Source organism: Scyliorhinus torazame, chromosome 31, assembly GCF_047496885.1.
Source record: "Scyliorhinus torazame isolate Kashiwa2021f chromosome 31, sScyTor2.1, whole genome shotgun sequence".
NCBI lineage: Eukaryota > Metazoa > Chordata > Chondrichthyes > Carcharhiniformes > Scyliorhinidae > Scyliorhinus > Scyliorhinus torazame.
In genome coordinates, this window is record NC_092737.1 from 22,436,392 (window position 1) to 22,450,823 (window position 14,432).

Below are 14,432 nucleotides of genomic sequence, written 5' to 3' on the forward strand. Positions count from 1 at the left end.
CCAGCAGAGAGGTGCTGATCACAGGACTCGGGGACTGGCAGAGCAGAGCCTGGACTGGCAGAGGAGAGCCGTGACTGGCAGAGGAGAGCCTGGACTGGCAGAGCAGAGCCTGGACTGGCAGAGAAGAGCCTGGACTGGCAGAGAAGAGCCTGGACTATCAGAGGAGAGCCGGGACTGGCACAGGAGAGCCGGGACTGGCACAGGAGAGCTGGGACTGGCACAGGAGAGCTGGGACTGGCACAGGAGAGCTGGGACTGGCACAGGAGAGCTGGGACTGGCACAGGAGAGCCGGGACTATCAGAGGAGAGCCGGGACTATCAGAGGAGAGCCGGGACTAGCAGAGGAGAGCAGAGCTGGGACCGCCAGGCCAGACCAGGACTGACAGAGGAGTGGAGCCAGGCAAGCTGCAGGTGAGCAAGGTAAAGCTTCGTATGCCTGCTTATTATTGCTGTGTTATTTCAGTGTCCCCCCATTGGGCAGATGGGGAGGGGTTTTAACGGTTTCGGATCTGGGCAGGGAGCTGTTTATTCCTCCCTCCATTATTTCATTCGCTTTCTGTTTAATGTCTCTCTCTCATCCCTGGCGGCCTCTCTCTCCCCTCTCTCTCCTTTCTCTCTCTCTCTCATTTCCCCTCTCTTTAACCATCTCTTCCCCTCTCCGCTTCTCTCCTCCGTTTCCCCTTCTCTTCCCTCGCTCCTCTTCTCTTCCCACTCTCCTCCTCTCTTCCCTCTCTCCACTTCTACCCCCCTCCCCTCCTCTTCCCCTCTCCTCTCCGCCCCCTCTCCACCCTCACTCCTTTCTCTCTTTCCCTCTCTCTCCCATTTCTCTCTCTCTGCCCCCCCTCTCTCTCTCCCCTCTCTCTCTCTCTATCTCTCTGCACTCTGTCTCTCCATCCCCCTCTCTCTCCATCCCTCTCTGTCAATTTCTCTCTCTCTCGATCCCTCTCTCTCACCATCCCCCTTTCTCCATCCCATCTCTCTCTCCATCCCCCTCTCTCTCCTTCCCTCTGTCTCCCCATCCCCCTCTCTCCATCTCCCTCTCTCTCAATCCCCCTCTCTCTCCATCCCTCCCGCTCTCTCCATCCCTCTCTCTCCATCCCTCTCTCCCTCCATCCCCCTCTCTCTCCATCCCCCTCTCTCTCCATCCCTCCCTCTCTCTCCACCCCTCTCTCTCCATCCCTCTCTCCCTCCATCCCCCTCTCTCTCGCCATCCTTCTCTCTCTCTCTCCATTCCCCTCTCTCTCCATCCCCCACTCTCTCCATCCTCTCTCTCTCCATCCCACTCTCTCTCCATCCTCTCTGTCTTCATCCTCACCCTCTCTCTCCATCGCCCTCTCTCTCTATCCCCCTTCCTCTCCTTCCCTCTCTCTCCCAATCTCCCCTCTCTCTCCATCCTTCTCTCTCCATCGCTCTCTCCCTCCATCCCCCTCTCTCTCGCCATCCCCATCTCGCTCTCTCCATCCCTCTCTATCTCCTTCCGTCTCTCTCTCCATCCCCCCTTTCTCTCTCCATCCTTCTCTCCCTCCATCACCCCCCTCTCCCCATCCCTCTCTTCTCTCCATCCCCCTCTCTCTCCATCCCTCTCTCTCTCTCCATCCCTCTCTTCTCTCCATCCCTCTCTCTCTCCATCCCTCTCTCTCCATTCCTCTCTCTCCATCCCCCTCTCTCTCCATCCTTCTCTCTCTCCATCCTCTTCTCTCTCCAAACCTCTCTCTCTCCATTCCTTGCTCTTTCCATGCCCCTCTCTCTCCATCCCTCTCGCTCTCCATCCACCCTCTCTCCATCCTTCTCTCTCTCCATCCCCCCTCTCTCCATTCTGCTCTCTCTCCATTCCTCTCTCTCCATTCCTCTCTCTCTCCATCCACCTCTCTCTCCATCGCACTCTCTCTCCATCCCTCTCTATCTCCATCCCCCACTCTCTCCATCCCTCTCTCACTCCACCCCCCCTCTCTCCATCCCTCTCTCTCCATATCCCTCCCTCTCTATCCCTCTCTCTCTCCATCCCCCTCTCTCTCCATCCCTCTCTCTCTCCATCCCTTCTCTCTCCATCCCTCTCTCTTCCATCCCTTTCTCTCTCCATCCCCCTCTCTAACTCCACACCCCTCTCTAACTCCACACCCCTCTCTCTCTCCATCCACCTGTCTCTCTCCATCCCCCTTTCTCTCTCTATCCCCCCCTCTGTCTCCATCCCCCTCTCTGACTTCATCCCCCTTTCTTTCTCCGTCCCCCTCTGTCTCCATCCCCCTCTCTGTCTCCATCCCCCTCTCTCTCTCCATCCCTCTCTCTCTCCATCCCCTCTCTCTCTCCATCCCCCTCTCTCTCCATCCCCCTCTCTCTCCATCCCTCTCTCTCTATCTCCATCCCCCACTCTCTCCATCCCTCTCTCACTCCACCCCCCTATCTCCATCCCTCTCTCGCTCCATATCCCTCTCACTCTATCCCTCTCTCTCTGCATCCGTCTCTCTCCATTCCTCTCTTTCCATCCCCATCTCTCTATCCATCCCACACTCACTCCATCCCCCTCTCTCTATCTCCATCCCCCACTCTCTCCAACCCTCTCTCACTCCATCCCCCTATCTCCATCCATCTCTCTCTCCATATCCCTCTCTCTCCATCCCTTGCTTTCTCTATCCCCCTCTCTCTCTCCATCCCTCTCTCTCTCCATCCCCTCTCTCTCCATCCTTCTCTCCTCCATCCCTCTCTCTCTCCTTCCCCTCTCTCTCCATCGCTCTCTCTTCCATCCCTCTCTCTCTCCATCCCTCTCTAACTCCACACAACTCTCTCTCTCCATCCCCCTGTCTCTCTCCATCCCACTTTCTCTCTCCGTCCCCCTCTCTCTCCCCGTCCCCCTCTGTCTCCATTCCTCTCTCTCTCCAACCCCCCTCTCTCTATCCCCCTCTCTCTTCTTCCCTCTCTCTCTCCATCCTTCTCTCTCCCCAACCCCCTCTCTCTCCATCCCTCTCTCTCTCTCCATCCCCCTTTCTCTTTCCATCCCCCTCTCTCTCTCTGTCTCCATTCCTCTCTCTCTCTAACCTACCTCTCTCTATCCCCCCTCTCTCCTTTTCTCCCTCTCTCCATCCTTCTCTCTCTCCATCCCCCCTCTCTCCATCCTTCTCTCTCTCTCCATCCCTCTCTTCTCTCCATCTCTCTCATACTCTCCATCACCCTCTCTCTCCTTCCATCTCTCTCTCCATCCTTCTCTCTCTCCATCCCCCCCCTCTCTCTCCATCACTCTCTCACTCCATCCCTCTTTCTCTCCATCCCTCTCTCCCTCCATTCCTCTCTCTCTCCATCCCTCTCTCTCTCCAACCCCACCTCTCTCTCCATCCCCCCCTCTCTCTCTATCCCGCTCTCTCTCCATCCCTCTCTCCCTCCATTCCCCTCTCTCTCCATCCCCTCTATCTCTATCCCCCCTCTCTCCATCCCTCTCTCTTTCCATCCCTCTACCCTCCATCCCTCTCTCTATCCATCCTCTCTCTCTCCATCCCCCTCTCTCTCCATCCCCCTCTCTCTCCATCCCTCTCCCTCTCTCCATCCCCCTCTCTCTCCATCCCTCTCTCTCTCCATCCGTATCTCTCTCCATTCTTCTCTCTCTCCATCCCACCTCTCTCTCCATCCCCCTCTCTCTCTCCATCCCCCTCTCTCTCTCCATCCCCCTCTCTCTCTCCATCCCTCTCTTCTCTCCAACTCTCTCTCTCTCTCCATCCCCCTCTCTCTCCTTCCCTCTCTCTCTCCATCCTTCTCTCTCTCCATCCGCCCTCTCTCTCCATCCCCCTCTCTCTCCATCCCTCTCTCTCTCCATTGCTCTCTCTCCATCCCTCTCTCTCTCCATCCCTCTCTCTCTCCATCCCTCTATCTCTCCATCCCTCGCTCTCTCCATCCCTCTCTCTCTCCATCCCCCTCTCTCTCTCCATTCCCCTCTCTCTCCATCCCATTCTCTCTCCATCCGTCTCTCTCTCTCCATCCCTCTCTCTCACCATCCCTTCTATCTCCATCCCCCCTCTCTCCATCCCTCTCTCTTTCCATCCTCTCTCTCTATCCATCCTCTCTCTCTCCATCCCCCTCTCTCTCCATCTCCCTCTCTCTCCATCCCTCTCCCTCTCTCCATCCCCCTCTCCCTCCATCCATCTCTCTCTCCATCCCTCTCTCGCTCCATCCACCTCTCTCTCCATCCCTCTCTCTCTCCATCCCTTTCTCTCTCGATCCCTCTCTCTCTCCATTTCTCACTCTCTCCATCCCCCTCTCTCTCCGTCCCCCTCTCTCTCCATCCCTCTCTCTCTCCATCCCTCTCTCTCTCCATCCCTCTCTCTCCATCTATCTCTCTCCATCCCTCTCTCTCCATCCCCCTCTATCCCCATCCCCCTCTCTCTCCATCCCCCACTCTCTCCATCCCCCACTCTCTCCATCCCTCTCTCTCTATCTCCATCCCCCACTTTCTCCATCCCTCTCTCTCTCCACCCCCCTATCTCCATCCCTCTCTCTCTCCACATCCCTCTCTCTCTATCCCTCTCTCTCTCCATCCCCCTCTCTCTCCATCCCTCTCTCTCTCCATCCTTCTCTCTCTCCATCCCCTTCTCTCTCCATTCCCCTCTCTCTCTCCATCCCCCTCTCTCTCCATCCCCCTCTCTCTCCATCCCTCTCTCTCCATCCCTCTCTTCCATCCCCTCTCTCTCCATCCCCCTCTCTCTCCAGCCCCCCTCTCTCTATCACCCTCTCTCTACTTCCTTCTCTCTCTCCAACCTTCTCTCTCTCCATCCCCCCCTCTCTCTCCATCCCTCTCTGTCTCTTTCCATCCCTCACTTCTCTCCATCTCTCTCGCTCTCCATCCCTCGCTCTCTCCATCCCCTTCTCTCTCCAACCCTCTCTCTCTCCATCCCTCTCACTCCATCCCTCTCTCTCCATTCCTCTCTCTCTCCATCACCCTCTCTGTCTCCATCCCCCTCTCTGTCTCCCTCCCCCTCTCTGTCTTCATCCCCCTTTCTCTCTCCATCCCCCTCTCTCTCTCCGTCCATCCCCCTCTCTCTCCATCACCCTCTCTCTCCATCCCCCTCTCTCTCCATCCCTCTCTCTCTCCATCCCTCTCTCTCTCCATTCTTCTCTCTCTCCATCCCCCCTCTCTCTCCAACCCTCTCTCTCTCTCCATCCCTCTCTTCTCTCCATCTCTCTCTCTCTCTAACACCCCTCTCTCTCCTTCCCTCTCTCTCTCCATCCTTCTCTCTCTCTATCCCCCCTCTCTCTCCATCCCCCACTCTCTCCATCCCTCTCTCTCTCCATCCCTCTCTCTCCATCCCTCTCTCTCCATCCCTCTCTCTCCATCCCTCTCTCTCCATCCCTCTCTCTCTCCATTCCTCTATCTCTCCATCCCTCTATCTCTCCATCCCTCTCTCTCTCCATCCCCCTCTCTCTCTCCATTCCCCTCTCTCTCCATCTGTCTCTCTCTCTCCATCCCCCTCTCTCTCCATCCCCCTCTCTCTCCATCCCACTCTCTCTCCATCCCTTTCCCTCTCTCCATCCCCCTCTCTCTCCATCCCTCTCTCTCTCCATCCATCTCTCTCTCCATCCCTCTCTCTCTCCGTCCCCTCTATCTCCATCCCCCCTCTCTCCATCCCTCTCTCTTTCCATCCCTCTACTCTCTATCCCTCTCTCCATCCCCCTCTCTCTCCATACCTCTCTCTCTCCATTCCTCGCTCTCTCCATCCCCCTCTCTCTCCATCCCTCTCTCTCTCCATCCCCCCCTCTCCATCCTTCTCTCTCTCCATCCCCCTCTCTCTCCATTCTGCTCTCTCTCCATTCCTCTCTCTCTCCATCCACCTCTCCATCCATCCCCCACTCTCTCCATCCCTCTCTCACTCCACCCCCTCTCTCCATCCCGCTCTCTCTCCATATCCCTCTCTCTCTATCCCTCTCTCTCTCCATCCCCCTCTCTCTCCATCCCTCTCTCTCTCCATCCCCTCTCTCTCCATCCCTCTCTCTTCCATCCCTTTCTCTCTCCATCCCCCTCTCTAACTCCACGCTCCTCTCTCTCTCCATCCACCTGTCTCTCTCCATCCCCCTTTCTCTCTCCATCCCCCTCTCTGACTTCATCCCCCTTTCTTTCTCCATCCCCCTCTCTCTCTCCGTCCCCCTCTGTCTCCATCCCCCTCTCTGTCTCCATCCCCCTCTCTCTCTCCATCCCCCTCTCTCTCCATCCCTCTCTCACTCCACCCCCTCTCTCCATCCCTCTCTCTCTCCATATCCCTCTCTCTCTATCCCTCTCTCTCTCCATATCCCTCTCTCTCCATCCCTCTCTCTCTCCATCCCCTCTCTCTCGATCCCTCTCCCTTCCATCCCTTTCTCTCTCCATCCCCCTCTCTAACTCCACACCCTTCTCTCTCTCCATCCACCTGTCTCTCTCCATCCTCCTTTCTCTCTCCAACCCCCCCTCTGTCTCCATCCCCCTCTCTGACTTCACCCCCCTTTCTTTCTCCATCCCCCTCTCTCTCTCCGTCCCCCTCTGTCTCCATCCCCCTCTCTGTCTCCATCCCCCTCTCTCTCTCCAACCCTCACTCTCTCCATCCCCCTCTCTCTCTCCATCCCTCTCTCTCTATCTCCATCCCCCACTCTCTCCATCCCTCTCTCACTCCACCCCCCTATCTCCATCCCTCTCTCGCTCCATATCCCTCTCACTCTATGCCTCTCTCTCTGCATCCGTCTCTCTCTATTCCTCTCGTTCCATCCCCATCTCTCTCTCCATATCCCTCTCACTCTATCCCTCTCTCTCTGCATCTGTCTCTCTCCATTCCTCTCTTTCCATCCCCATCTCTCTCTCCATCCCACACACTCTCCATCCCCCTCTCTCTATCTCCACCCCCCACTCTCTCCAACCCTCTCTCACTCCATCCCCCTATCTCCATCCCTCTCTCTCTCCATCACCCTCTCTCTATATCCCCCTTCCTCTCCTTCCCTCTCTCTCTCCATCTCCCCTCTCTCTCCATCCTTCTCTCTCCATCCGTCTCTCCCTCCATCCCCCTCTCTCTCGCCATCCCTCTCTCTCTCTCCATCCCCCTCTATCTCCTTCCCTCTCTCTCTCCATCCCCCTCTCTCTCCATCCTTCTCTCTCTCCATCCTCTTCTCTCTCCATCCTTCTCTCCCTCCATCAACCCCTCTCCCCATCCCCCTCTCTCTCCATCCCTCTCTCTCTCCATCCCTCTCTTCTCTCCATCCCCCTCTCTCTCCATCCCTCTCTCTCTCTCCATCCCTCTCTTCTCTCCATCCCTCTCTCTCTCCATCCCTCTCTCTCCATTCCTCTCTCTCTCCATACCTCGCTCTCTCCATTCCTTGCTCTCTCCATCCCCCTCTCTCTCCATCCCTCTCTCTCTCCATCCCCCTCTCTCTCAATCCTTCTCTCTCCCCATCCTCTTCTCTCTCCATACCTCGCTCTCTCCATTCCTTGCTCTTTCCATCCCCCTCTCTCTCCATTCTGCTCTCTCTCCATTCCTCTCTCTCCATTCCTCTCTCTCTCCATCCACCTCTCTCTACGTCGCACTCTCTCTCCACCCCTCTCTCTCTATCTCCATCCCCCACTCTCTCCATCCCTCTCTCACTCCACCCCCCTCTCTCCATCCCTCCCTCTCCATATCCCTCTCTCTCTATCCCTCTCTCTCTCCATATCCCTCTCTCTCCATCCCTCTCTTTCTCCATCCCCTCTCTCTCGATCCCTCTCCCTTCCATCCCTTTCTCTATCCATCCCCCTCTCTAACTCCACACCCTTCTCTCTCTCCATCCACCTGTCTCTCTCCATCCCCCTTTCTCTCTCCATCCCCCCCTCTGTCTCCATCCCCCTCTCTGACTTCACCCCCCTTTCTTTCTCCATCCCCCTCTCTCTCTCCGTCCCCCTCTGTCTCCATCCCCCTCTCTGTCTCCATCCCCCTCTCTCTCTCCAACCCTCTCTCTCTCCATCCCCCTCTCTCTCTTCATCCCCCTCTCTCTCCATCCCTCTCTCTCTATCTCCATCCCCCACTCTCTCCATCCCTCTCTCGCTCCATATCCCTCTCACTCTATGCCTCTCTCTCTGCATCCGTCTCTCCCTATTCCTCTCTTTCCATCCCCATCTCTCTCTCCATCCCACACTCTCTCCATCCCTCTCTCTCTATCTCCATCCCCCACTCTCTCCAACCCTCTCTCACTCCATCCCCCTATCTCCATCCCCCTATCTCCATCCCTCTCTCTCTCCATATCCCTCTCTCTCTATCCCTCTCTCTTTCCATCCACTCTCTCTCCATCCCTCTCTCGCTCTCTCCATTCCCCCTCTCTCCATCCCTCGCTTTCTCTATCCCCCTCTCTCTCCATCCCTCTCTTTCCCCATCCCCTCTCTCTCCATCCCTCTCTTCTCCATCCCTCTCTCTCTCCTTCCCGTCTCTCTCCATCCCTCTCTCTTCCATCCCTCTCTCTCTCCATCCCTCTCTAACTCCACACAACTCTCTCTCTCCATCCCCCTGTCTCTCTCCATCCCCCTTTCTCTCTCCATCCCCCTCTCTCTCCCCGTCCCCCTCCCTCTCCCCGTCCCCCTCTGTCTCCATTCCACTCTCTCTCCAACCCCCTCTCTCTATCCCCCTCTCTCTCCTTCCCTCTCTCTCTCCATCCTTCTCTCTCTCCAACCCCCTCTCTCTCCATCGCTCTCTCTCTCTCCATCCCCCTTTCTCTCTCCATCCCCCTCTCTCTCTCTGTCCCCCTCTGTCTCCATTCCTCTCTCTCTCCAACCTACCTCTCTCTATCCCCCTCACTCTCCTTCTCTCTCTCTCTCCATCCTTCTCTCTCTCCATCCCCCCTCTCCCTCCATTCTTCTCTCTCTCTCCATCCCTCGCTTCTCTCCATCTCTCTCACTCTCTCCATCACCCTCTCTCTCCTTCCATCTCTCTCTCCATCCTTCTCTCTCTCCATCCCCGCTCTCTCACCATCACTCTCTCACTCCATCCCTCTCTCTCTCCATCCCTCTCTCTCTACATTCATCTCTCTCTTCATCCCTCTCTCTCTCCATCCCCCTGTCTCTCTCCATCCCCCTCTCTCTCTCCATCCCGCTCTCTCTCCATCTCTCTCTCCCTCCATTCCTCTCTCTCTCCATCCCCTCTATCTCCATCCCCCCTCTCTCCATCCCTCTCTCTTTCCATCCCTCTACTTTCTATCGCTCTCTCTATCCATCCTCTCTCTCCATCACCCTCTCTCTCCATCCCCCTCTCTCTCCATCCATCTCCCTCTCTCCATCCCCCTCTCTCTCCATCCCCCTCTCTCTTTCTGTCCCCCTCTGTCTCCATTCCTCTCTCTCTCCAACCTACCTCTCTCTATCCCCCTCACTCTCCTTCTCTCTCTCTCTCCATCCTTCTCTCTCTCCATCCCCCCTCTCTCTCCATCCTTCTCTCTCCCTCCATCCCTCTCTTCTCTCCATCTCTCTCACTCTCTCCATCACCCTCTCTCACCTTCCATCTCTCTCTCCATCCTTCTCTCTCTCCATCCCCCTCTCTCTCCATCACTCTCTCACTCCATCCCTCTCTCTCTCCATCCCTCTCTCTCTACATTCATCTCTCTCTTCATCCCTCTCTCTCTCCATCCCCCTGTCTCTCTCCATCCCCCTCTCTCTCTCCATCCTGCTCTCTCTCCATCCCTCTCTCCCTCCATTCCTCTCTCTCTCCATCCCCTCTATCTCCATCCCCCCTCTCTCCATCCCTCTCTCTTTCCATCCCTCTACTCTCTATCGCTCTCTCTATCCATCCTCTCTCTCTCCATCACCCTCTCTCTCCATCCCCCTCTCTCTCCATCCCTCTCCCTCTTTCCATCCCCCTCTCTCACCATCCCTCTCTCTCTCCATCTGTCTCTCTCTCCATTCTTCTCTATCTCCATCCCACCTCTCTCTCCACCCCCCTCTCTCTCCATCCCTCTCCCTCTTTCCATCCCTCTCTTCTCTCCATCTCTCTCTCTCTCTCCATCCCCCATTCTCTCCTTCCCTCTCTCTCTCCATCCTTCTCTCTCTCAATCCCCCCCTTCTCTCCATCCCCCTCTCTCTCCATCCCCCTCTCTCTCCATCCCTCTCTCTCTCTCCATCCTTCTCTTCTCTCCATCCCTCTCTCTCTCCCTCCTCTTCTCTCTCCAGACCTCGCTCTCTCCATTCCTTGCTCTATCCATCCCCCTCTCTCTCCATCCCTCACTCTCTCCATCCCCCCCTCTCCATCCTTCTCTCTCTCCATCCCCCTCTCTCTCCATCCTGCTCTCTCTCCATTCCTCTCTCTCTCCATCCACCTCTCTCTACATCGCACTCTCTCTCCACCCCCCTCTCTCCATCCCTCTCTCTCCATATCCCTCTCTCTCTATCCCGCTCTCTCTCCATCTCCCTCTCTCTTCATCCCCCTCTCTCTCCATCCCTCTCTCTCTCCATCCCCTCTCTCTCGATCCCTCTCTCTTCCATCCCTTTCTCTCTCCATCCCCCTCTCTAACTCCACACCCCTCTCGCTCTCCATCCACCTGTCTCTCTCCATCCCCCTTTCTCTCTCCATCCCCCCCTCTGTCTCCATCCCCCTCTCTGACTTCACCCCCCTTTCTTTCTCCATCCCCCTCTCTCTCTCCGTCCCCCTCTCTCTCTCCAACCCTCTCTCTATCCATCCCCCTCTCTCTCTCCATCCCCCTCTCTCTCTCCATCCCCCTCTCTCTCCATCCCCCTCTCTCTCCATCCCTCTCTCTCTATCTCCATCCCCCACTCTCTCCATCCCTCTCTCACTCCACCCCCCTATCTCCATCCCTCTCTCGCTCCATATCCCTCTCACTCTATCCCTCTCTCTCTGCATCCGTCTCTCTCCATTCCTCTCTTTCCATCCCCATCTCTCTCTCCATCGACACTCTTTCCATCCCTCTCTCTCTATCTCCATCCCCCACTCTCTCCAACCCTCTCTCACTTCATCCCCCTATCTCCATCCATCTCTCTCCATATCCCTCTCTCTCTATCCCTCTCTCTCTCTATCCCCTCTCTCTCCATCCCTCTCTCGCTCTCTCCATCCCCCCTCTCTCCATCCCTCGCTTTCTCTATCCCCCTCTCTCTCCATCCCTCTCTCTCTCCATCCCCTCTCTCTCCATCCCTCTCTTCTCCATCCCTCTCTCTCTCCTTCCCGTCTCTCTCCATCCCTCTCTCTTCCATCCCTCTCTCTCTCCATCCCTCTCTAACTCCACACAACTCTCTCTCTCCATCCCCCTGTCTCTCTCCATCCCCCTTTCTCTCTCCATTCCCCTCTCTCTCCCCGTCCCCCTCCCTCTCCCCGTCCCCCTCTGTCTCCATTCCTCTCTCTCTCCAACCCCCTCTCTCTATCCCCCTCTCTCTCCTTCCCTCTCTCTCCCCATTCTTCTCTCTCTCCAACCCCCTCTCTCTCCATCCCTCTCTCTCTCTCCATCCCCCTTTCTCTCTCCATCCCCCTCTCTCCCTCTGTCCCCCTCTGTCTCCATTCCTCTCTCTCTCCAACCTATCTCTCTCTATCCCCCTCTCTCTCCTTCTCTCTCTCTCCATCCTTCTCTCTCTCCATCCCCCCTCTCTTTCCATCCTTCTCTCTCTCTCCATCCCTCTCTTCTCTCCATCTCTCTCACTCTCTCCATCACCCTCTCTCTCCTTCCATCTCTCCCTCCATCCTTCTCTCTCTCCATCCCCCCTCTCTCTTCACCCCTCTCTCTCTCCATCTCCCTGTCTCTCTCCATCCCATTCTCTCTCCATCCGTCTCTCTCTCTCCATCCCTCTCTCTCTCCATCCCTTCTATCTTCATCCCCCCTCACTCCATCCCTCTCTCTTTCCATCCCTCTACTCTCCATCCCTCTCTCTATCCATCCTCTATCTCTCCATCCCCCTCTCTCTCCATCCCCCTCTCTCTCCATCCCTCTCCCTCTCTCCATCCCCATCTCTCTCCATTCATCTCTCTCTCTCCATCCCTCTCTCTCTCCATCCCCTCTCTCTCCATCCTCCCTCTCTCCATCCCTCTCTCTTTCCATCCCTCTCTCTCCATCCCTCTCTCTCTCCATCCCTCTATCTCTCTATCCCTCTATCTCTCCATCCCTCTCTCTCTCCATCCCCCTCACTCTCTCCATCCCCCCTCTTTCCATCCCATTCTCTCTCCACCCGTCTCTCTCTCTCCATCCCTCTCTCTCTCCATCCCTTCTATCTCCATCCCCCCTCTCTCCATCCTTCTCTCTCTCCATCCCCCTCTCTCTCCATCGCACTCTCTCTACATCCCTCTCTCTCTATTTCCATCCCACACTCTCTCCATCCCTCTCTCACACCACCCCCCTCTCTCCATCCCTCTCTCTCTCCATATCCCTCTCTCTCCATCCTTCTCTCTCTCCATCCCCTCTCTCTCCATCCATCTCTCTTCCATCCCTTTCTCTCTCCATCTCCCTCTCTAACTCCACACCCCTCTCTCTCTCCATCCACCTGTCTCTCTCCATCCCCCCCTCTGTCTCCATCCCCCCCTCTGTCTCCATCCCCCTCTCTGACTTCATCCCCCTTTCTTTCTCCATCCCCCTCTCTCCGTCCCCCTCTGTCTCCATCCCCCTCTCTGTCTCCATCCCCCTCTCTCTCTCCAACCCTCTCCCTCTCCATCCCCCTCTCCCTCTCCATCCCCCTCTCTCTCTCCATCCCCCTCTCTCTCCATCCCACACTCTCTCCATCCCTCTCTCTCGATCTCCATCCCCCACTCTCTCCAACCCTATCTCACTCCATCCCCCTATCTCCATCCCTCTCTCTTTCCATATCCCTCTCTCTCTATCTATCTCTCTCTCCATTCCCTCTCTCTCCATCCCTCTCTCGCTCTCTCCATCCCCCCTCTCTCCATCCCTCGCTTTCTCTATCCCCCTCTCTCTCCATCCCTCTCTCTCCATCCCCTCTCTCTCCACCCCTCTCTCCTCCATCCCTCTCTCTCTCCTTCACCTCCCTCTCCATCCCCCTCTCTCTCTCCATCACTCTCTTCTCTCCATCACTCTCTTCTCTCCATCCCCCTCTTCTCTCCATCCCCTTCTCTCTCCATCCCCCTCTCTCTCCATCCCTCTCCCTCTCTCCATCCCCCTCTCTCTCCATCCCTCTCTCTCTCCATCCGTCTCTCTCTATCCATCCTCTTTCTCTCCATCCCCCTCTCTCTCCATCCCCCTCTCTCTCCATCCGTCTCCCTCTCTCCATCCCCCTCTCTCTCCATCCCTATCTCTCTCCATCCTTCTCTCTCGGCATTCATCTGTCTCTGCATCCCCGCTCTCTCTCCTCCCTCTCTCTCTCTCCATCCCTCTCTTCTCTCCATCTCCCTCTCTCTCTCTCCATCCCCCTCTCTCTCCTTCCCTCTCTCTCTCCATCCTTCTCTCTCTCCATCCCCCCTCTCTCTCCATCCCCCTCTCTCTCATTCCCCCTCTCTCTCCATCCCTCTCTCTCTCCATCCCTCTCTCTCCATCCCTCTCTCTCTCCATCCCTCTCTCTCCATCCCTCTCTCTCTCCATCCCTCTATCTGTCCATCCCACTATCTCTCCATCCCTCTATCTCTCCATCCCTCTCTCTCCATCCCCCCACTCTCTCCACCCCCTCTCTCTCCATCCGTCTCTCTCTCTCCATCCCTCTCTCTCTCCATCCCCTCTATGTCCATCCCCCCCCTCTCCATCCCTCTCTCTTTCCATCCCTCTACTCTCCATCCCTCTCTCTATCCATCCTCTCTCTCTCCATCCCCCTCTCTCTCCATCCCTCTCTCTCTCCATCCCCCCTCTCTCCATCCTTCTCTCTCTCCATCCCCCTCTCTCTCCATCCATCTCTCTTCCATCCCTTTCTCTGTCCTTCCCCCTCTCTAACTCCACACCCCTCTCTCTCTCCATCCACCTGTCTCCCTCCATCCCCCTTTCTCTCTGCATCCCCCCCCCTCTGTCTCCATCCCCCAATCTGACTTCATCCCCCTTTCTTTCTCCATCCCCCTCTCTCTCTCCGTCCCCCTCTGCCTCCATCCCTCTCTCTGTCTCCATCCCCCTCTCTGTCTCCATCCCCCTCTCTCTCTCCATCCCTCTCTCTCTCCATTCCCCTCTCTCTCCATTCCCCTCTCTCTCCATCCACCTCTCTCTCCACCCTCTCTCTCTATCTCCATCCCCCACTCTCTCCATCCCTCTCTCACTCCACCCCCCTATCTCCATCCCTCTCTCGCTCCATATCCCTCTCACTCTATCCCTCTCTCTCTGCGTCCGTCTCTCTCCATTCCTCTCTTTCCATCCCCATCTCTCTCTCCATCCCTCTCTCTCTATCTCCATCCCCCACTCTCTCCAACCCTCTCTCACTCCATCCCCCTATCTCCATCCCTCTCTCTCTCCATATCCCTCTCTCTCTATCCCTCTCTCTCTCCATCCCCTCTCTCTCCATCCCTCTCTCGCTCTCTCCATCCCCCCTCTCTCCATCCCTCGCTTTCTCTATCG

General features: G+C 56.6%; 1 protein-coding gene across 1 annotated transcript in view; it reads left to right on the top strand.

The window, feature by feature from the left end:
- The window catches only part of LOC140404761 (neuroligin-4, X-linked-like), a 1,287,888-nt gene that overhangs the window by 589 nt on the left and 1,272,867 nt on the right, over positions 1-14,432 (top strand). Inside the window, 1 exon segment of the mRNA XM_072493476.1 lies at positions 1-410. This exon segment is cut by the window's left edge and continues 589 nt beyond it. The gene's annotated coding sequence lies outside the window, so the exon portion shown is untranslated.